Genomic DNA, 21765 nt, shown 5'->3' on the forward strand with positions numbered 1-21765 from the left:
TTCTCCGGCCTCATGGAAATGAGAGTTCACATTTATTTTGGTTCATTGTTTTATCTTCAGGCTGAGAATGCTGCCTGGTACATAAGAGGTGCTGAATAAATATTTGTTGAATGAATGCCTACATACTTTGCCTTGGTTATGTCATTTAAACCTCCCAGAAATCTGGAGGTGGAACTATCAATAGGCAGTTGTGAGTATAGATTCTTCTGAGGAATTTGGTTCTGAAAGGAAAGAGGAAAAACAGATTGTAGGCTGAGCTGGAGACAGGGCCTTGAGATAGGGATGCTATGAATAGATTTCTAAGTAGGGGGAAAGCAACTATGGCAAAGAAAATGTTGAGTCTCCTAGATAATGAGAAGCAGAACTGGTGAATTTAATGCCCCCCCCCCTTTTTAAATTTACTGCCTTTAACAAACAGGAAACCTGAGACAAAATATCAAGTGACCACACAATAACAAGTGTCAAAATAGAACTAAACATTAGGATTTCCTTTTTCTTTTTTTAAGATTTTATTTTTTTACTCATGAGAGACAGAGCGATAGAGGCAGAGACAAAGGCAGATGGAGAAGCAGGCTCCATGCAGAGAGCCCAATGTAGGACTCAATCCCAGGACCATGGGATCATGACATGTGCTGAAGGGAGGTGCTCAACTGCTGAGCCACCCAGGCGTCCCAAAATTAGGATTTCTGAGGCTTGTTTACCATTTCAGCATTATTTGCATATCCTTGGCTTTGTATACCATCAAATTTCAAGTTATATTTTTATACAGAGTGAGGAGGCAGCATGAAATAATGAAAAGAAGACCGGTCTGAGAATTAAGGATTATGTGCATCCTGGTCTCAGTTTTGCCACTGATTGGCTGTGACCTTAGGTGAATCTCTTCAGCTTTCTGGGCCAGTCTCTTCCAATATCTTCTAAAATCCTCATAATTTGTGGAATATGTTTATCGCCTGTTTCAAATGATCCCAGTCCAGCTTCTTTCTGGTGATTATAAAGGTTATCAGAAGTGGTTTCTGTGAGACCTCCCAAGTACCTTAACAGTTTCTCAAACTCTTTTGGTCTGTAGTCCACCATAACTGAATCACCTAAGCCACTGTTTTTATAGTTAAGATATCCCTTAGGACACCTTGCCAAAGAAAAGAGGTAAAATGGCATATATTTTTGTGAGAACATAATGGGATAATATGTAGATTTGTGACATACTGTATAATAGTTGTTCATGTCCAGTTATAGGTGCCACCTAATCACTGATTTTTAAAAAGATTTTATTTATTTATTTGAGAGAGAAAGCACACGTGCACAAGGTGGGGGGGTGGTGAGAAACAGGCTCCCCATTGAGTAGGAAGCCCATCATGGGATCATGACCTGAGCTGAAAGTAGATGTTTAATTGACTGAGCTACCCAGGCACCCCATGATTTTTTTTCACTAAACTTTTGAGTGCCTAGTATGAGCCAGGTGTGATGTCACTGATCTGCACAGATTTGTAAGAGGTCAAACAGCCTTTGGATTCCTGGTAGGTTATAGGCATTATTTGAAGAGCCATGGCCCAAGGTGAGACATAATAGAGAATTTCATAAATTTTTGTGGTAAAAATTGCTTCGTGTGAAAGAGGATGTTGTAGAGGAGAAGGATGGTGATGATAAAGATTTTTTTTATAAGATAGACATGAACTGTTAATATTTGGTTAATTAAATATTTTATTAAATAATGAAAACAGCTAAGCAGTTGAGTTTTATTGTAATGAAACTTAAAATGGTGAGCTCATTTATGTTTGATTTCAAGATATAACAGTATGAGGTCCATGGAGAATGGGTTAACTACAGTCAATCCTTGAAGGGAAAAGAACTTTGAGGATTCCTGTCTACACAGGTATTTTCTTATTAAAGCAATATCAAAATGTTCAAGACTGGATGTTTTCTCCTGTGTTTATAATTACTGACATTGTGTTAGTTCAAACTTTCATCATTTCTCACCTGGATTACTCTGATAGCTTCCTAATTAGTTTCTCTTTCATGTCTTTGTGATTGCCAAGGGATATTCCTGAAAAGGGAGCCCATGTGACAGACAGCCCCTTGGCTTCTATCCTTTAGAGGCTGCCATTGTTTTCAGGATCAGTCCAACTTTAGATGAGCAGCAGCACTAGTGTAGACTAGGTTCAGTACCTTCTTCACTATTATTTCTAAATTCTTCCCCTCTGTGACCTTTGCTCTAACTTTATAGAAATGCCTAGAGTTTCCTGAGTAAACTCTTCTCTCCTCCCCATCCCAGGTCTGTGTCTGTACTATTCCCCCTGTTAAGAAAGCTCTTCCTTTTCTTTCCTCCCTGACTTAACTCCTCCTGATCCTTCAAGAGTCACTCTCTCTGAGAAGGTGGACCAGGTCTCAGAAGCCCTTCCTGAGTTCCTCTTTAAAGGAACCAGGACTATTGATTGATTATTACAGGTCTGTCTTTCCCATGAGACCTGAGGGCATGTATATGTGGACAGCAGGCTCTAGAGCTAGGCAGCCTGTGTTAGAAGGTTAGCTTTTCCATTGGCTAGACATGTCCTCAGGTAAGTTACTTAACCACTCTGTGTTGCAGTTTCCTCATCTGTGAAACAGGGATAATAATGGTACCTATTTCTTAGGGATATTACGAGGATTACACATAATACAATTCTGGAAACAGTGCCTGACAAATAATACATGCTATCTAAGTATTAGCTATTACTATTAGTGGTAGTAGTGGTAGTCATAGATGTAGACTAATTTAGAACAGTGCCTCTCATGTAGTAACTATTAAATTAATTGTTAGTGATAATGATGATTAGCTTCACAAGGCAAAGTTGGCTTGGGAGCCTTGCAGTGAAGGGTAAGGACTCAGAATGTAGAGGTTTGTGGTATCATTGAGACATGTCACTAGAAGGACATTGAATGATGACTCCTACACTGAAGGAAGCAATTGTTCCCTGCATTCCTGGCTCAGATGCCTAGAATCTCAGCTCAGGATAGTTACGTCAGCTTTGCTGTTGCCCTGGAGATAGTTTTTGGCAAGCAGCATAGTTCAAGATCTGTAAAAGATGGCAGCAACAAATGTGGTTCACGGCTGACTGGTTGACCTTGGCAGTGACTGAGAAAGTCAATATTTAAAGAGCAATTTTTTTTTCCCTCTGGTAAGAAGTGATAGTGCTGTTGGAAGGTGAGGGAAGGGGGGCAAGATACTGCATGAAACCTTCATTTTGTGATATGGAAGATGTTCTCAGTGTAAAACCACTGAGTCCCAGGACTGCCTGTTTCCCATGTTGTTCTGGAGTTCACTAAACAGTTCTGGAACCTGGGACGTCTAAGTACATGACTTTCAAAATAGGAAAGGCTTACGTGGAGTTCCTCTGCCTCTTTACAGGTAAAGTTGTTCTTGCTTTTGTTTTCTTGCAACAGCTTTCATTATCTCTTGTTATCATGTTTCATTATCACTTTTGTGTATGTGTGTGTGTGTGTGTGTGTGTATATGTGCACATTCCTTAGAAGGAAAGGTGGGCCTAAGCAGGAAAGCACATTACTTAATTTCATTAAAAATTAAAGACTTTAGTTCAATTTTTTACCAGTTGATCCTGAGATAGAGCAATGCTGAGCCAGCAATGGCCACATGTATTTTGTTAGCAAAGGCATTTCTTTGCATTTGGTTTGCTGATCAATTACCTAAAGAGGTGTATTTAAAAGAGGAAGCAGAAAGCCAAGTGTAGGAAATGCAAAAGCCAGTTGCCTGCCACTCAGTAGAATCCAACCAGTCATGAAAAGCAGTACTACTTACTGTACTTAGTCCTTCAAACCAGATTGGTGGTCACATACTGAATGTACTTGTGGGGTTTGCCATTTTTGGTCACCAAGGCTATTGGAGGACACCCACTCGTTTGCAAATTAAGCCTCTGAGTAACCTGAAGAATTCTTCCCAAGAGTTATTAAAAAGGGATTTTCAGCTTTTACTATTATGGAATGGAAATTCTCCTATTGGCCATATTGTATAGAGGGCATGAATAAAATAATATGAGTGACCACCCCAGTGTTGTTGCCATTTATGTTTTACATAAAACTAAAGCACATCCCATTGTGTGCTGACTCCTCTGCTTTGAGTTGTCATTCAGCTCTTAATAACAGTACTTTATATTGTTGGACACTTACTATGTGTCAGGCACTGTTATGAATTTTACAAACATTACCTCACTGAATCTTTTTAACAGACTTAAGTGGCAGTTACTGTTATCATCTCCATTTTACTGAAAAGAACTCTAAGACCCACAAGGTCAGTCAGACAGTGAGTGGCAGAGCTGATTTTATCTTATTTATTTATTTATTTATTTATTTATTTATTTATTTATTTATTTATTTATAGCGAGAGCACAAGCAGGGTGATCAGTAGGCAGAGGGAAAGGAAGAAGCAGACTCCCCACTAAGCAGAGAGCCCTATGTGGAGCTTCATTCCAGGACCCTGGGGTTATGACCTGAGCTCAACGCAGACACTTAAGTGACTGGGCCATCCAGGTGCCCCAGCAGAGCTGATTTTAAACCCAGGTCCATCTGAGTTCCAAGTGACTGTTTTTAGTTTGAATACAGAACACATGTATCAGGAGCCCTGTGCAAGTCCCAAGATGTACTACCATTCCCATGGAATTCCATAGTTAATCTGAGGATACATGTTATTGACCAGTTGCCCTCTTGCAGATGAGCTTTTTACCCTGAAAGCCTGGAAAGTGTTTATGTTGGGATCTGCTTTGCCTTGACCCCATATCTCTTTTCTCCCCATACTTGGGAGTCTTTTGTCATTCCCTGCTCCTGCTGGGGGACAGTTCTGGACAGAGGAGGTGAGCATGGACTCTAGTGCATCTCAGCATCAGCCAGCACTATGTTAGTCTGCCCCACCCTGGTGCTTGGACCAATATTATTGCCAGGGCCTTACCTTGTCCCTGGATTTGGGTAAATGGGTGCCTGCTCTATAATGGTGCCCTTGTACTGGATATATTGATGTGCTCTGCTTGCCTATCAGGGCATACTCCTTCCTCCTTTCTATTGCTAAGGTTACCTGGACTCTTCTCTGTTTCCTATTATTATCCTTTCATTGTAGTGTCTGCCTTTCTGATGGCACCATTCCCACAGTGAATGGTGCCTACCATTTACTATCTACCACCTGACCATGGGCACAGTCAGCTTTCAGCTTCAGCTCTTTTATTGTCTACTTTCTATTGGTAAGTTACCATTCTGTGTCCAGCTGCACTCACTATTAAACAGTGAGAGTTATGGATACCACATAAGTGATAGTAATGATTGACCACCATGCTATTTCTGTCCCCAACCACAGTGTTTGACATTTGGTGGGAATTATTATTAAATAGTTACTGAGCGTTTGAAATATATAGTGTTATATTGTTTGCTTGACACTTGCTAGTTTTGTATAATTTATCTCATTTTGTCTTGTCTTTTTATATTGAAGTATATTTTGTAGTTTATATACATTAAAATGCATAAATCTAAAGTGTACAATTTGATGGATTCTGACATCTATGTGACCAACACTCGAATTAAGAAATATACAGAACTTTTATCACCCCAGAAAGTTCTCTTGTGTCCTTCCCACTCAATCCATGAACTCTTCCCAAAAGGAACCACAGTTCTGATTTCTTTAGATGTGGCTTGGTTTTGCCTGTTTTTGAACTTCACATATGACCAAATGTGTGTGTTCTTGGTTGATGAAGGATGGAGTGCAACTGTTACTCAATGAAGTCTTCCTAGAGGGAGGAAAAAGGGACTATAATTATTCAAGAAGATTTAGGGCTAATTTCTGGAGAGAGGCAGCTTAGGTTAAAATCTCAGCCGCTGACTAGCTGTGTGATTTAGGGAAGTTACATGATCTCTCTAAGCCTCAATTTTCTAATCTAAAAACTAGAGATTCTGGGAGTGACTTCATAGGGTTAGTGAAGGGATCAGGGACTATAAAGTGTATGTGAAGTACTTAGCTTGTGCCTGGCATGTAGTAGAATAGTACAACAGCTCTTCCTCCTCTTTCTGATTAAATGAGATGATTTGTTGTATATCAGGCATAGCACTAGGAGCTCTCTATGATCACACTTAGAACTTTTTTTTTGTTTTTTTGTTTTTTTTGGTTTTTTTTTTGTTTTACCAACACTGAGCAGCCTGTGCTATCATACCCTTTTTTACTATTGATAAAACTGAGGACTAGAAAAAAAAAAAAAAAGAAAGAAAAACCTGAGGACTAGAGAGGTAAGTGACATTGCCCAATGTCACAAGGTAATAAATGGCAAACTTCAGAATTCAAGTGAGATCTGTGAAATTCCTTTAAAAAAAAGATTTTATTTATTTATTCATGAGAGACACAAAGAGAAAGAGAGGCAGAGACACAGGCAGAGGGAGAAGCAGGCTCCATGCAAGGAGCCCTACATGGGACCCGATCCCGGGTCTCCAGGATCAGGGCCTGGGCTGAAGGCGGCACTAAACCACTGAGCCACCCGGGCTGCCCAAGATCTGTGAAATTCTAAGCTCAGTTTTTCCCTGATTTGACATTTGATTTTGCAAAAAGCCTCTTAAGCTGAGCTTCCAAGGGGTGGTGAGGCATGATATGAGAGGAAGGAATAACAGTAACAATAGAAATTGCTAGTAATTGGGCTTGCTGGGTGGTAAGTACTGTGCCAGACCCTTTCCATACAGCCTCATTGATCCTGACCAGAAACCTCCAAGGTGAGCACTCATAAATCCCCTTTTGTAGAATAGGATATTGGGACTCACACTGGGTAAGTGAGTCTCCCAGTGTTAGCCAGCTGATAGGGGGCAGTTTCAGGAATTTCATATGTGAGGAAATGGGACCTGTTCTTATGTAGGACACTAGAGGTGAAAAACTTGGCTAAGGGCCCATTCTAGTATCCAGAGAAGTGATTGGTATGCATAATTGTGAAGATACACACGATGAAATGAGACAACTGGCCACCAGTTCCAAAGGTCCCCCCTCCTTTTTTTAAAAAACAGCTTTGCTGTGATAGTCAGCAGGTTCTGCTGACTTAACTGTCAGTTCTGCTACTTACTGTGTCTGTACAGCCTTGTACAAATTATATTACTTCTCAAAGTTTCATCACTGGTTAAAACATGACAAAATATGCCTATTCCACAGAATTGTTATGTAATTAAATTAACCATTATATGTAATATGTATGTCATCCTGCAGAACACCTCGCAGGCCCTCCATAGGTGATAGCTATGATTATGACATCACCCTCATCTTGGAAAGCACAGAGGAGAAAGAGGAGTCAGGATGAATTACAGCTTATCAATAGAGAGCTATACCTACTACTGGAAATGGGGGAATGTTGGAGAGGAGAATGTTTGAAGGGGGTTCATATTGGGCAAGGGTGGGAAGAAGATCATGAGTTTCATTTTGGATATAGAAGAGTGTTAGAACTACTAGTTGGAAGTAGAGATTGGAGAAACTTATTTGCATACATGTAGCAATCAAATTCATATGAGTGGATGGGTTATTTGCAGGAATAAGTTAAAAGTGAGATGGAATGCACAGGACTGAGTAGCATCTGGTCAGTAGTAAGTAGTAGCTTATGTTGGAGAGAGAGAGAGAGAGAGAAAGAGAGAGAGAGAGAGAGAGAGTGTGTACGCGTGCACGTGCATAAGGGCAAAGTAGGGGGTTATGTTTCTTATAATAACTGCTGTGTAACAAGCACTGGAACTTCAGATCAAGGACATCTTCCCCTTTCTAATAGCTTTAAATAATTGCTACAGAACAGGCGAACAAAGTAAGATAAATTTTGCATTTAGCATATGTGGAAATATTATGAATAGTTGCAGACTCAATTCACTTTGATGCCCTTTGACAATCTGATAATTTTTGCAAAGATGTACTTAAAATGCTGTTTCATGCAAAGTTCAGATATTTTTCCCTTGTTTAAAAAATACACGACATCATTAATTTGCAGGCCTGTATATTAATTTTGCTGAGAGCACCGTTTATTTCTCTTTCCTTCCACTTTGTTTAAAGTCAGTTGTTGACAACTCTCAAGCGTGTCAAACTCTCATCGCCAATAATTGCTTAAGAACCCCTAACTTCTACAAATGTTGGTTCCAGCTCCAAACCCCATGCTAGCCCTGGAAGAAAAAAAAAAGAGGGGGGGGAAGAAAGAACTTCTTCTGATGAATTTTTGATTTTCCTTCTTAACAAAGAAATGTCTGAGATTCAAAGCAATAGCTTAAAGTGATATTATAAAATAGAATATGGAGTGCACTGTTCTGAATGACTCTTTGCTTTTAATGTGGGGCTGAAAAATTGTCAGTGCCTTTTTTGATTAGATGGGATTTTTTTTTTTGTTCTTGATCTAAGAATTGAGGAGAAAAACATGCTACTTGCATTTGAATATGGCATGAGCAGAGCTGTAATGTATTGGAGATAAAGTAATAGCAGCAATGCCTTAAGGCAGCACCTGTATCTCCGGGTCAGTGCCATCTCTCTTTAGATCGCCGCTGCGCCACTCTTTTTGCGGCTGCTTTATTAGGCCTAATTAGGCGGGCTGTCACTTTTATTGGTGATGGGAAAGGAAGATAAGTAGATCACTTGTGTCATCTATCTCTATCCGGACGTGTCTAAAAAGTCTAAAGTGATTGCTGTAGGCCACAAATATATACCACAAGAGGGAGAGGGAGCAGGGGAAAAAAAAAAAAAAAAACCAACCCAGAACTGTAATAAAAAAAAAAGAAAAGAAAAGAAAAAAAACCTCTAGAAATGCCTTACCTTTGGCACTGCTGTGTATAATTTCAAACCCACAGAGAAGAGCTTGTGAAACATCCTGGAAGCCCTTTTGTTCTGAGGGAGAAGGTTGTCTAATGGATTTTCTGATAGCTGACTGGAATAAGGGTAGGGGAAAATGCTTCCTACTTAGGAGTCTAGCAAATGGGTTCTCAAGAAAAAAGTTGGTTGTAACAAGAATCACACATATGGTATTGCTGAGCAGTAGAGTCACAGTTAAGAATTCCGGAGCTGTTATATGTGTGTGTGTGTGTGTGTGTGTGTGTGTGTGTGTGTGTGTATGTGTGGTGATTGTGATAGTGGCAGGGAAGGGGTTTCTGAAAGTTATAATAATTGAATTCTATATGGGAACAAATAGTGCCTCTTGTTTGCCTGTAAAAATAGTGCCAATAAAGATAAATAGCCCAGAGAAAATTGGTAATGTTCTCTTCAGTTATGGTCAACTGCCTGAGGCTTTCAAAAAATGGCTTCATTTCTTCTCAAAAAGACTCCTTAGCTACCTGGGCATTTATGATAAGGACTGGAAAACCCAGTTTTTTCCAAATATTAGCTTTATGCTGTCTCACTCACCTCGTTGTGGGGTGAGCTCTAGTTACTGGATCCTGATTATGGTCTGGTAGTTATGGCTTTGAATGGAATCCCTTTGTCCAATCACATCTCCTTAGTAAGGTGATAAATTATACATAGAAGCCATATTTTACACTTTACTTCTATCTCCATGCCTAGAACTGTGCTAAGTATGTACCAAGAGCTTGAAAAATAGTGATTTCATTGGCTTAATTCCTGTGACTGACTGAGTTTTTCAGTGTCAAATGAGAACTTTGTTCTTTTATATGGAAAATGACGACCCTCATAAAATAATTTTAATAATAATTATGAAGTATCTCTTAATGATACACAATACCAAGATGTTTGGGCCAACTCAATCTGAATTTTTGTTCATCCCTTTTATGCTTGTTATATACATTATCAAAAATACAGATTGATGGGTGGAGTTTATTCTTGAAAAGTCTGTAGTTTACACCTGCTATTCTGGGAAGACAAAGTTATTATAATTGGGAAACTGCATTGGAAAGGCAAGGTCATGTCAACTGATGCTAGTCGGTGTATTGGTAGACCTGATCATTTTTTTATATCTCTTTAATGAATCTATATAAAATAACTGCTATTTGTAGCACCTGCTATGTATCAGGCACTTTGCTAAAAGTGCTTTATATACATTACTTCTTTTTAGTTTGATCAAGCCCTCTAAAGTTGCCATTACCCATTTTATAGATGAGAAATCTGAGGTTATGAGCAATTGAGTAACTTTCCCAAGTCCACATAGTGAGTAAATGAAAGAGCTAGAATTCAAATTCATGTCTGTTTGATTGCACAGTCTGCACTCCTAACTGCTGTTAGGCTCAGTCTCCTGCTTCCGCATGTTGTTCATGAGAATATTTTGCTTTATTGAGAAAAAAAAATTACCAACTCATGGACTCCTGGAATTTTAGGTTAGAAGCAACTTTTATCACTAATTTTGTTGAATTGATTGAGTAGTCTTAGAGTATGATAGTTGGACTTAGGAACAATTTTTATTTTGATCTTTGACTTTAAACATTAAGCACCACTTGTAAATGATTTGGATTCATTTTGTCTGAAATAAATGGTTGCAGCCATCAGATTATGGAAACATTTGTCATTTGAAGCTAGAAAACGACTTCTAAGCAGTGATAGGACTTTAAGGGCACCAAAAGCCTATTTGACCAAAATATTGCGTCCTTTTATCCTATCAGTTTATTGTATAAACAAGAATTTTAAGCGCTAATAGAATGATCGTTATATGTCATGCAGGTCCATGTGTTATTTAATCCTTTCAACACTTCTGAGATTAGGGTATTAATACTCTTTTTTTAAACAGATAAAGAATGGAAGTCCTCAAATCCAGTGTCTTTTTCCATTTTTTGTTGCTTTCTAGGAAAAGGTCTTCTGATGGGCATAAAGAAAATGTTGCATTGCCTAAAATTTCAGGGGAGGTATGGAGTGGGGGTACACTTTTGGCAATTGAAATGTTGGAACAGGACTTTGGTTGTCTGGAAAAAGGAAGCCTCCTATTTGACAGTGTTGAGATAAGGATAGGACTGGAAGGACTTTAGGCATGTTTGGTTCACCTCACACTTTTGTGGGTATCAGTTTTTGTCAGTTGGTACAATATATGATCTGTACCCAGAAAGGTCAATTTTTTAGGAGCTATTTGCTAGATCCAAGACAATCTGACTTCTCATTCTATCTATTTCTAACGAGTCAGCATAGTCTAATGCAAGGGTGGCAAATACCTGACAAACTGCCACTCTCCTTTCCTGGTGTCATGGCAGACATTGCCAGTTTGTCACAGTGTCTTGCTTTCCAAGGCCAGACCAGAATCTCAGCATAGTGCTTCACATAGTTATTACCAGTTGGCATACAACTTGAGACCTATTTCTCAACCAGGAGTTGATGGGGCTAATGCTAATCCTTCCCTCTTACAGCTGTCTGCAAGAAACTGAGGCAAGCATTAGTCTCTCTGAGCCTCAACCACCATAAAGAAGAGGTATTACCTGACCCAACAACTCCTAATTCATGGAAGTATCAAATGAGGTTTATAATAAAAATAAGAAATCTCATTTTCAATGTAAGGTGATACTATTTTTATTGAAATTGACTATTTTGACAAAGCCATAGTCCATTAGTCCAGTCACCCAGGAAAGTATTGTGTTGATTTTACTCTTTGCTTCATCTCTTACAGCCAACTAGTCTCCAAATCCTGTTGCTTTTGCCTTAAGTCATTCTTGAATCCTTCCCCTTTCTTCCCAGGCACACTGGTATGGAGTCTGTGCCCTCATTATGGGCCTTTAGGGTAAGTGGCCTTTCTGCCACTAGTTTCCTCAGCTTCTAGTCTATTCTTTACTATTCTGTGGCCAAAGTGACCTCTTCAGAAAAGCCCTGTTCCTCTCTATATACTTACCATAATAAAACCTAAACTAACCTTGTCTTGCCATGTGGCCCTTCACTTCCCCAGTTTTTTCATCTCCTTTGTATACCTTGCTCTGCTCCTCATTCTCTCAATCCCCAGACTCTTTTATGACACTGTATTGTTCCTCAGATTGTGCCATCTGCAAGTGCCATTCACTGTCCTTGTCCACATGGCAAACTGAGACTTCACCTCTTCTGGCTCAATTTACTATTTTTTGGCTGGGCCTCCAGAAGAATTGTAGTGAAGAGAAACATTTCTGTAGATAGCTTAGGAATGGTACCCTTCTCTGCAGCTAGGAAGCGAGCTATGGGACAAAAGGGCCTCCCAAGATGGAGGCAGGTGGCAGCCTTCAGTTCTAAATACTCACAGGACTAATAGTGTGGCTTCCCCAGGTCAATATGTTCAAATCTCTGAAGAGTACTTAGGGCCTGAGAGAAAGAAGGAAGGGAGAGAACTAGTTGTGTAGATTTAAAATTTTGGCAAAATCCTTGCTTGCTCTGTTCAATGAGAAATGTCACTTCTTGTGCACACCTCAGACTCTGGGAGCATGACGGGACTTCTGCTCTTTGTGGTTGCCCAAACACCCCAGCAAGTGCCTGAGCATTACTCCCTACCCCCTCCTCCTTTTCTTCCACTTTGTGACTTCCTCATTTCCTGTAGTTAGTAGTAATTATAATGACATTTTTATTTTTTTAATTTTTTAAAAGATATTTATTCATGAGAGACACATAGAGGCAGAGACATAGGCAGAGAGAGAAGCAGGCTCCACGCTGAGAGCCCAATGTGGGACTCGATCCTGGGACTCCAGGATCATGTCCTGGGCCAAAGGCAGGTGCTCAGCAACTGAGCCACCCAGGCATCCCTATAATGACATTTTTAAATTTACAAAAAAATTTCACATATATAACAACCTTATGAGGTGCATAGCTGTTATATCTCAGTTTTAGGGATGAATAAATTGAGGTCCAGAGAAGTTCAGTTATTTAAAGTCACATAGTTGGTAGGTTTTGGAATTGGGATTTAAACTAGGTCTTCAGGGATCCCTGGGTGGTGCAGTGGTTTGGCGCCTGCCTTTGGCCCGGTGCGTGATCCTGGAGACCCGGGATCGAATCCCACGTTAGGCTCCTGCATGGAGCCTGCTTCTCCCTCTACCTGTGTCTCTGCCTCTCTGTCTCTCTGTGTGTGACTATCGTGAATAAATAAATAAAATCTTTAAAAAAAAAATAAACTAGGTCTTCAGGGCAGCCCGGGTGGCTCAGGTTTAGTGCCACCTTCAGCCCAGGTTGTGGTCCTGGAGACCCGGGATTGAGTCCCATGTCAGGCACCCTTCATGGAGCTTGTTTCTCCCTCTGCCTGTGTCTCTACCTCTCTCTCTCTCTCTCTCCCCCCCCCTCTCTCTATGTGTGTCTCTCATGAATAAATAAATGAAATTTTTAAAAATATATAATAAATAAACTAGGTCTTCAGCTCTAAATCTCAGAGTTGTGTTGTTTATTTTTATTAAGTATTGTAACATTGATATTTAATTTGGAATGGTGTTTCAATTTGTTGCATTTTTCTTGGTATTAAAAAATACTTGTTTATAAACTCTTCAAGCATCTTGCTTTGATTGCTCTAGGTAAAAAGCCATTTTTTTATATGCCTGCATGATATCCTGTATCATAACTTGCCATTGTACTTCTTATCTTATAAATCTCTCATTGTGTTGGTCTCCCAAGGTCTGTGATCAACTGCCAAGCAGAGTTTATCACATACCATGTCTGGTTTATCACATATCATCAGGCCCAAGCATATAGGCCTGGTGCAGAATAACCATGTGATCAAATTTTGTTAAATGAATGATTAATGATAAAAATGAACATGTATTGAATGCTTAGTATTACTAGTCACTTTCCTTTTCTTTCTATACATTAACTCCTTAAATTTCAGTTAATTACAACAAAAGTTCTATGAGACATGTACTGTTATGATTCTCATTTTACAGCTTAGAAAACAGTCTTAGGGAGGTCAAGTAACTTGCTAAGGGTCATCCAGCAACTAGTAGATGGTAGAGCCAAGATGTGAGGCCAGGGCATCCTGTACACTGTCCCTGAGACTGTACTGCCAATCTAGTGAGTGAGTAACATCTGCATCAAGGGGTGTGATGAGAAAGAGGTGCTTTGACATTGTATCTGAGTCCCAACTCTGCCCTTAACCAGCTGGGAAGCTTTGAGTAAGGCTCTTAATGACTCTGTGTGTCTCAATTTCCTCATCTGTAGACCAGGTGATAACATATACTTCACAGGCTGATTGTGAGGCTCAAACTCCATGATTGCTAGGATGTTTTATAATTCTAAACAATTCTCTAGATATGCTGTCAATGATACTATTGCTGTAGTTGTCACAAGGCTGACAGCACAGTCCCTTCTGGGGAGCCACAGGTCTCCTGTGTGTTTTGCTCAAGGCTGGCCCTCCAGGAGGCTCCCCAGCACTGCATTGCGTCCAGCAGGGAGCCAGTGCCCCTGGACTCATCAATTAGCTGTGGAGGGGTGTTTCTAATTATTCTTTAGCCCCAGGGTGAGCCAACACATTTCATCTTTATCTTCTCAAAAGAAAAAAATTTCTTTTGACCTTTGGGTGGTGAAGTAATCAGAATTCTTGACATTTTTTGTCTTTTACAAGAAAAGTAGCTTACCATACCCTTTCCTCCAGTTCCTCAACTCCATTTATTTATGTCTTTTTCTTTTGTCGCTCATTGACAACATAGAACAGAGATGAGAAGCTCATATAACAACTTGAGAATCAGTTCTTTTGTGAACTGCCTCTTCAATTTCATTCTAGATAGTAGGATTTTTCTGGCTTCTTGCCTAGTGTAAAGGTTAAGCTTGTGTGCTATGGGGTCAGATTTGCCTGAGTTCAAATCCCAGCTTTAAAGTTTCTTTATTGTGTAGAACTCAGTAAGCTACTTAGCTCCACTAAGCCTCAGTTTCCACATCCATGAAAAGGGGTTAGTAGCAACAATGGCCGTATCATGGGTTTTTTGTGGAACCTAAATGAGCTAATGCTTATAAAATGTTCACAACCATGTCTGGTGAATCATAAATACTCAGAAAAGTTCTTTAAAAGATGTCTCATTGTTTTAAAGTCTACCACATGGATAAACCTAAGCTGCTGATCACAATATTGAATACTTTGAAATAATTTCAAAGGAGCAGGGGCAATAAAGATTCATTAGGCAACTTTTTAGATGAGGCCTAAACCTCTGGCTGAACAAAGAGAAATTGACTACTGTTTACTTTTATATATAAAATCCTAAAAATTTGGATATTTCAAAACAGTTGTATAAGCTAATAAAAATGTTCACTTTGTTTCAGCATTACCTAGTATGTAGAATCAACATTGTGCTTTGGTTTAGGTGAGGATACCACTTTAGTCACCTAAGGTTCTTAAGCTCAGGGTTAAAATGCCCTGATGTGTAGTGATCAGTTGTGAGGTATGACCCAAAGAATTGATCATTATTGATACTGTACTTAAAGTTGTGAATATTTTTTTTAATTTCTTACTTTCACAAATTAGAATAGATTCAAGGCTACATCAGTAATAATACTGTATTTTGAACTTTCTTGTATTCTGGGACATACCTTGAGTGGATGAGGCTGACTGAGTTATAGCTAGTTTCCTGAGACCTGTAAGTAGTATGTTAGCATATGTGGAGCCTGGGAATTCTTGTGGTGCTTTACTTCTCCATGAATTTTTTTGGGATATTTGAATCTGTATATATGTTCAAGTTCTCTATGTTAATTATCACTTGCTGTGTGTTTCCCAGTACAGAAAACTTGAGAATTGGTGGGTCAGTACAGTCTACCACATAGTTTTGCAGTTGTTTTTAAATTTTATTTCTTACAGCCTTGTGGTACTGCCTAAGGAGACTTGGGGGTAAGAACAAGGTGAATAAATGGAGTTCTAGGTTCTTCATCTTTTACTTCAACCAGAACAGTGCTGATTTCATTTGTGTTATATTTTGGGATTTTACGTGAGGTTTTGGGAAAAATATACTACAGTTTTGGGAAAAATATACTACATTTTTTCTTGAAAATGCTACTAATAGCACCCATGATAAATAGTCTTTTAGTCTCTATTTGAGCCTCTACCTTATACGTTATCCTGTTCATTGCATTACTGTACACCTCTGCTGAGAAATTCTCATGAGGCCCTGAATCTGCTTCATTTTAGCAGTTAGCCCTGGTCCTAGTTTTGTCTTCTGACAAAACACAGAACAGGTTTGCTCCTTTTACTGCTAAGCAACACATGACTATAAACACTTTTAGAATTAATGCTTCTGAATTAATGCATTTTTAGTTTTCTAGGGGCATGGATTAGAGTCATTATTTAGAGGATGGTCATAAGAGTCAGTTATTTGCCAGGAAGTCACCTATCATCCATATCTTTATCTTCACCTCTTTATCATTTCCCCTTCATCATTATGTATGCAACAACTCTCTTGAAATGAAGAAAAAAATTCTCATTTCCTCATGGAAAGTGGTCCTGAAAAATACAGTAATTCCTATTGCTGTTGGTGAAGAAGAAAAGCAGTCAGGTTTTATGAAGTGATGGCAGGGATGTAGTAGGCCACTCAAGAATTTTAAAACACTATATGCTTAATATGACTGTTGGAATATTTGTGTTAACCTGAAATTATAGTTACAGTCAAACATCTTGTCTTAATGGTCAATAAGAGAGCAAGGAGAACTCATTAGCTTTTCTGTTATTCAGAAAATGACCTAATTGTATTAATGATTTTCTGAATTCCCATATAATCATATTAACATTAGTTTTACTCCTTGAATTAAAAAAGCCACTTCTAAAATGTTCAAATATTATTGTTCTAAATTAAGGCTTCTTCATCTAATTAGTGAGCATTATTGTTGCAATATATTTATACTCACGCAGCACACCAGAGGCAGCACAAACCACTCTTGTGTACAAGCACGCACGAAAAGAATGAAAAAGAGATTTGCAGAACAGTTCCGTTCTTTGACATTAAAAAAAAAAAAATCTCATAGCTGATTTCCTAATTTTCACTTGCTTGGTAGTTCTTGGTCCTAAAACACTTCAAAAAGTAGGGTTGTTGAAGGGCTCCCCCTCCTCCTTTAAAAGCCCTGTCACAAAACAGGATTGTGTTGTAGCCCCTGTTTGAATATTGAGCAGGCTAACTTTGCTTTTGCTCCTGCCAGATCTCTTCAGGCAGGGAGAACAGGCCACCTCCCGGCAGAAGACAGCATTCACTGCCCACTGCAGGTGATATAACCTATTTGTGAAGCACATTTTAAAGAGAGATTCTGTATTTTAATGGTCAGTTAGTAGCTGGCTACCAACTGTCTGTGCTCTCCGCCTGGGGACAGGAATGCCAGGCTTATTAAATATTGAGAAGTTGTTCATTACTATGGGGATCTGTGACAACAGCCTATCTGCATATTGAGAAAACAGCAAATTTACATTCTTCAGAATAGCTGCTCCAGTTCTGGGGAAGGACTAATGTTTGTCTGGCTAAAGATGCATAAAAATGCAAACTCTATTTTGGAGATTTGCTTTGTTGCTTTTTTTTTCCTTGAAAGTGAAAATTTCAAAAACCAAACTTGCTTATGGAGAGAGAATTAAAAACAAACAAACAAACCTTTTGAAAAATGTAGTTATCTAATACAGGCTTTTTTTTTTTTTTTAGAAAATGCCAGATGTTTGAAATACTAACTTACATGTTGGGACATTATAATAAAATGTATTTAATTAAATTTGGATTCTAAGGAACTAAGAAATTTGGTAGAATATAGGTAAGTTGTAGAGGATAATTAGATATTAACTCTTTCCTTCAAGTGTTAATTTGAAAACTGTAATCACCAAGGGCTCAGTCAATGCCAGCTGCAAAATTAGCAACCCAGGAACATACAACCCATCTTGTCTTCAAAGAGAGACTGTATAAAATGAATGTAGTTGCTAATTACTGATTAAATATCAAAATCTCATGAAGACTATTACATAGGGTTAGGCCAGTGGTCCAGCCAGCCCATTATTAGTTTTTGATGATAATATGACTATGATTACCCAAAAAGTCCCTGAAAATGTCTGGGATGTAACCCAGATATGTACAACTTTACTTCATGAATAACTATGGCTCTATCACTAATGTGTTTCTGTAAACCCTTGCCAATTCTACTTATAGTTTAAAATAGTGATTCAGTGGTTCGTATGAGAGAGGACTAGTGCCATCTTCTGTTGATTCTCCTCCATCTGCATTGTGACCAGGCACATCTCTTGGACTGTTTAGCACAGTGTGTACATACGTTTATAAATGAGAACAGTGAAGTTGTTGATCACAGGTGTTAATCCCTGGTGCACTGTGAACCACGTCCTTGTGTTTCCTCTTTCCTTCCCACTCCTTCTGATTCTTCTCTTCCTTTCACAATTGCATATTTGAGAATCTTTCTCTTTTAGATACATTGAATCAGAGACATGGCCTCCACAACATCATTCTTAGAGATGTCCACTAATCATCCCTAACTTCTATTTGTTAGAACAGTCATTGTGAGCAAAATTCTTTCTGGAATTTGCATTTCATGTTTTTCAGTGGATGTATGGTATGTTTCACATAGTTTTCCATCTAGGACATTTGTCTTATTCTGTAGCTAATAACTCTCAGTTTATTACCCCATTTTGCTGCTTTTGAAGAATATTAAGAGCTTGATTTGACCATCTCAGTTTAAATCTTTTCTCCACAACTTAATAGTTTTGGAAACAGGCAAGCAAATCTCTTTTCTGTGTCTCAGTTTTTCAGGTGTGCATTGAAAACAATAATATCAGTCTTACTGGATTGCTATGAGGATTAAATAAATAACATCAAGTGCTTAATGTCAATGCCTAACACATAATAATGCTTAATATATGTTAGCAATTATTGTTATCATTACGAATTCAACAACACCATACAATGCTAATTGAACATCTTTTCTGTATAGGCACTGAGAATAAAAAAAATAGTAAAACATAGGCATTATTTTGGAATAAGCATAGAATCTAATGACAGAAATAGACAAGGAAGCAATTGCGATACAATGTGATAAAGTATTTTTTATAACGGCATATTTATAGATTCTTATTTGGCTCTTAAAATAATTCTATGAAATATTAACCCCATTTTCAGATGAGGAATCTGGAGCCCAGGGAAGTAGAATGAAGAACCTACAGTCTTGGGCAGGGACACATTTCTCCCTTAAGCCTCTTGGTTCCAATCTCACCTCTGGCTTTGTGCAGCAGACTGACCTGCTTCATGGCCCTACATTCTGGTATTATTGCTGGTAATTTTGCATGAACACTTCTGCCTCTATTTGACATTGTAACTCTCCATGCATTATAGTCTCTTGTTTTTTTTTTTTTAAGATTTTATTTATTTATTCATGAGAGACGAGAGAGAGAGAGAGAGAGAGAGAGAGAGAGAGAGAGGCAGAGACAGAAAGAGAGAGGCAGAGTGAGAAGCAGGCTCCATGCAAGGGAGACTCGATCCCAGGTTTCCAGGATCATGCCCTGGGTGGAAGGCAGCGCTAAACCGCTGAGCCACCTGGGCTGCCCCTGTTGATTCTATTTGGGACCATGGTACTATGGAAAGAGCACTGAGCAAAGGGTCAGGGTTACTGTAGGCATATTTCAGGTCTTTTATATTGCATAAGTACTTAATTGGTGGCCTCACCTCCTTGGGCCCCAGTTCCTCCAGCTGTTTAATGAAGGTTCTGATGAACACAGTGGTTTTAGAAGGTAGTTCTGGGGTCGTGCCTTGGTTGCCAGCTTGGAGAGTGAGATCTACCCATTTGTTAAAGGGTTCTACTTTTACCTATGTCAGTACAGTGGTATTTCATGAAAGATTGTGTTTATTAAGTTTGGAAAAAAAGGATTCTGTTTTTTAGGCTGAAATTTCTGGATTTTAGCTGTTGAAACATAGAAGGAGGAAAAGTTATTTAATATATCCTTACCCTCCCAGTCCCTTCCAAGAAAAGCAAACTACAAATGATTTTTTAATAGCTAAATGGGTAGTAATTAAGTTTCTTAAGATTGTATCTCTTATTAAGAAAATTAATAACTTTAATATCAATGTGTGGTATGTAGTAAAATGATTTGAGGGTTGAAAGACATGGGTTTAAGTTCTACCTCTTGCATGTATGTATTCTGCATGACCTTCCCTAAGTCACTTTACCGCTCTCAGCTTTGATTTCCCTTGCTCAGCCTTGCTCTTCCAACAACACAGGATTCTTAAGACAAAAATAACTGGAATGAAGATGCTTATAAATCACAGAAGTTATGAAAATGTTAATTCTTTTATGATTGTTTTTAACATACCGATAAAGTTCCAGTTAATATTTGTGAGGTTTTCAAATCTTCACCTTCTGAGAGTTTCAGACATTTTTCTCCAACATGTTCCCATAGCAGGGATGTCTCTGGAATTTATTCTGGCAGACAGGTCTTTAGTTAACAAAGAAAAGAGGGGGTGTGTTTGTGTGTGTGTGTGTGGTGTGTGTGGTGTGTTCGTTCTTATTGTCATTGCTGTCCAGGCTGACAAATGGGTTTAGGTCCGGACTCCCCCATCCCCCTGCATTATTAATGAAAAATTGCATATCACCTGAGGCTAACCTAGCTCCTTTCACAAGTCTTTGGCGACTAACAATCTTGCTGCCATCTGAAGAGAAGTCTGCCAAGCAAAGAATCTCCTCCCTGCTTTCCCTTAAGAAACATTTAGTATGTCTAGCACTGGACTGCTTCAAATTAGGTTTGAATAAAACACTGTAATAAATAAGTAAATGTCTCCCCTACACAGATTGCCACTTGTTTAGGAATAAAGTATCGATTTTTGAATGTTGCTGAGATTTAGACATGGGTTAATTAAACATTTACATATATGTGCTGAACAATATATTGCATGGTACAATAATGTGCACTTTAATCAGAAACTGTGGGTGTTTGTGTTTGCTTTTTCCATGTTAATTGGCACCATGCTGGCTCAAGCTTAGGTATTTGGCTAGATGGAAGAAAATAGACATGGTGTTTTAAATATTTTAATTAGGACCAGCAGTTCTCAGCTCCCTCATTTCTCATTGGATTGTTTTTCATGCATGAATAAATTAGCTAGCATGGAAGTACTCTGTAGAAAGTGGTTGCCCTCTGGCCATAAAAAGAGTCCTGTTCATTAATACTTTAATGAAATTAGCTGTGAGCAAATATTATTCCTTTTAACTGTGTTCTAATTTCTTAATTTTAATTAGGCACATAATTGTAGGGTGCTGAAATTATCTTCATGTTCAGCAAGTAAAGTTCCATCATCAGGAGCCTGTGGCTGAAACACCACACACTCCCAACATGTTCCAGCAGGAAATTTTCTGTCCAACTTTTTCTCCATTTGCTTTACCAGAGATCCCCCTCACCCCTCTATTTGTGGCCATAGTGTGATATTTTAGAGTTCCTGCTCCTGACTCATGCCATTGGTAATGAAACTGTTGGACTGTGGATCATTTTAGAAGTGAGGCAGTGTGGAAGTCTACAAAGAATCTGGTCTGGTGGTTTTTTCCCCTTTCAGTTTTTGTTTCCTCAGGCTCTCACCTTAATAACTGTCCCCTTGGTTTATGTTAGAGTTCTCTCTATTATTTATACTTTATTGGCTTGTTCATTTTGGATCTATAAGCTCTGTGAGAGAAGGAATTTTTTTTCTCTTTCAAACCTCCATTTGTGGCATATAGTTCCTACATTGTACAAATATAGTTGTTGAATGTTTAATGGAACTGTGGATTCCACAAAGCTGAAATTTTCTGATATGGTTGTGGCATTTTACAATGATTTATTTATTTATTTATTTATATTATTTATTTATTCATTCATTCATTCATTCATTCATTCATTTATTTATTTATTTTTTAAACTTTTATTTATTTATGATAGGCACACAGTGAGAGAGAGAGAGAGGCAGAGG

The 21765-nt window shown here is 38.6% G+C and overlaps 1 long non-coding RNA gene across 1 annotated transcript; it reads left to right on the forward strand.

Annotated features, from left to right (window-relative positions):
• The first annotated feature begins 16996 nt into the window (after nucleotides 1-16996).
• On the forward strand, nucleotides 16997-19111 carry LOC119878858. Its single transcript, XR_005387196.1, has 2 exons — nucleotides 16997-17060; nucleotides 18958-19111. It is a non-coding gene; the product is annotated as an uncharacterized LOC119878858 (long non-coding RNA).
• The last annotated feature ends 2654 nt before the right edge of the window (nucleotides 19112-21765 follow it).

The sequence above is a fragment of the Canis lupus genome, unplaced genomic scaffold (assembly GCF_011100685.1).
Source record: "Canis lupus familiaris isolate Mischka breed German Shepherd unplaced genomic scaffold, alternate assembly UU_Cfam_GSD_1.0 chrUn_S2000H2199, whole genome shotgun sequence".
Taxonomy (NCBI): Eukaryota; Metazoa; Chordata; class Mammalia; order Carnivora; family Canidae; genus Canis; species Canis lupus.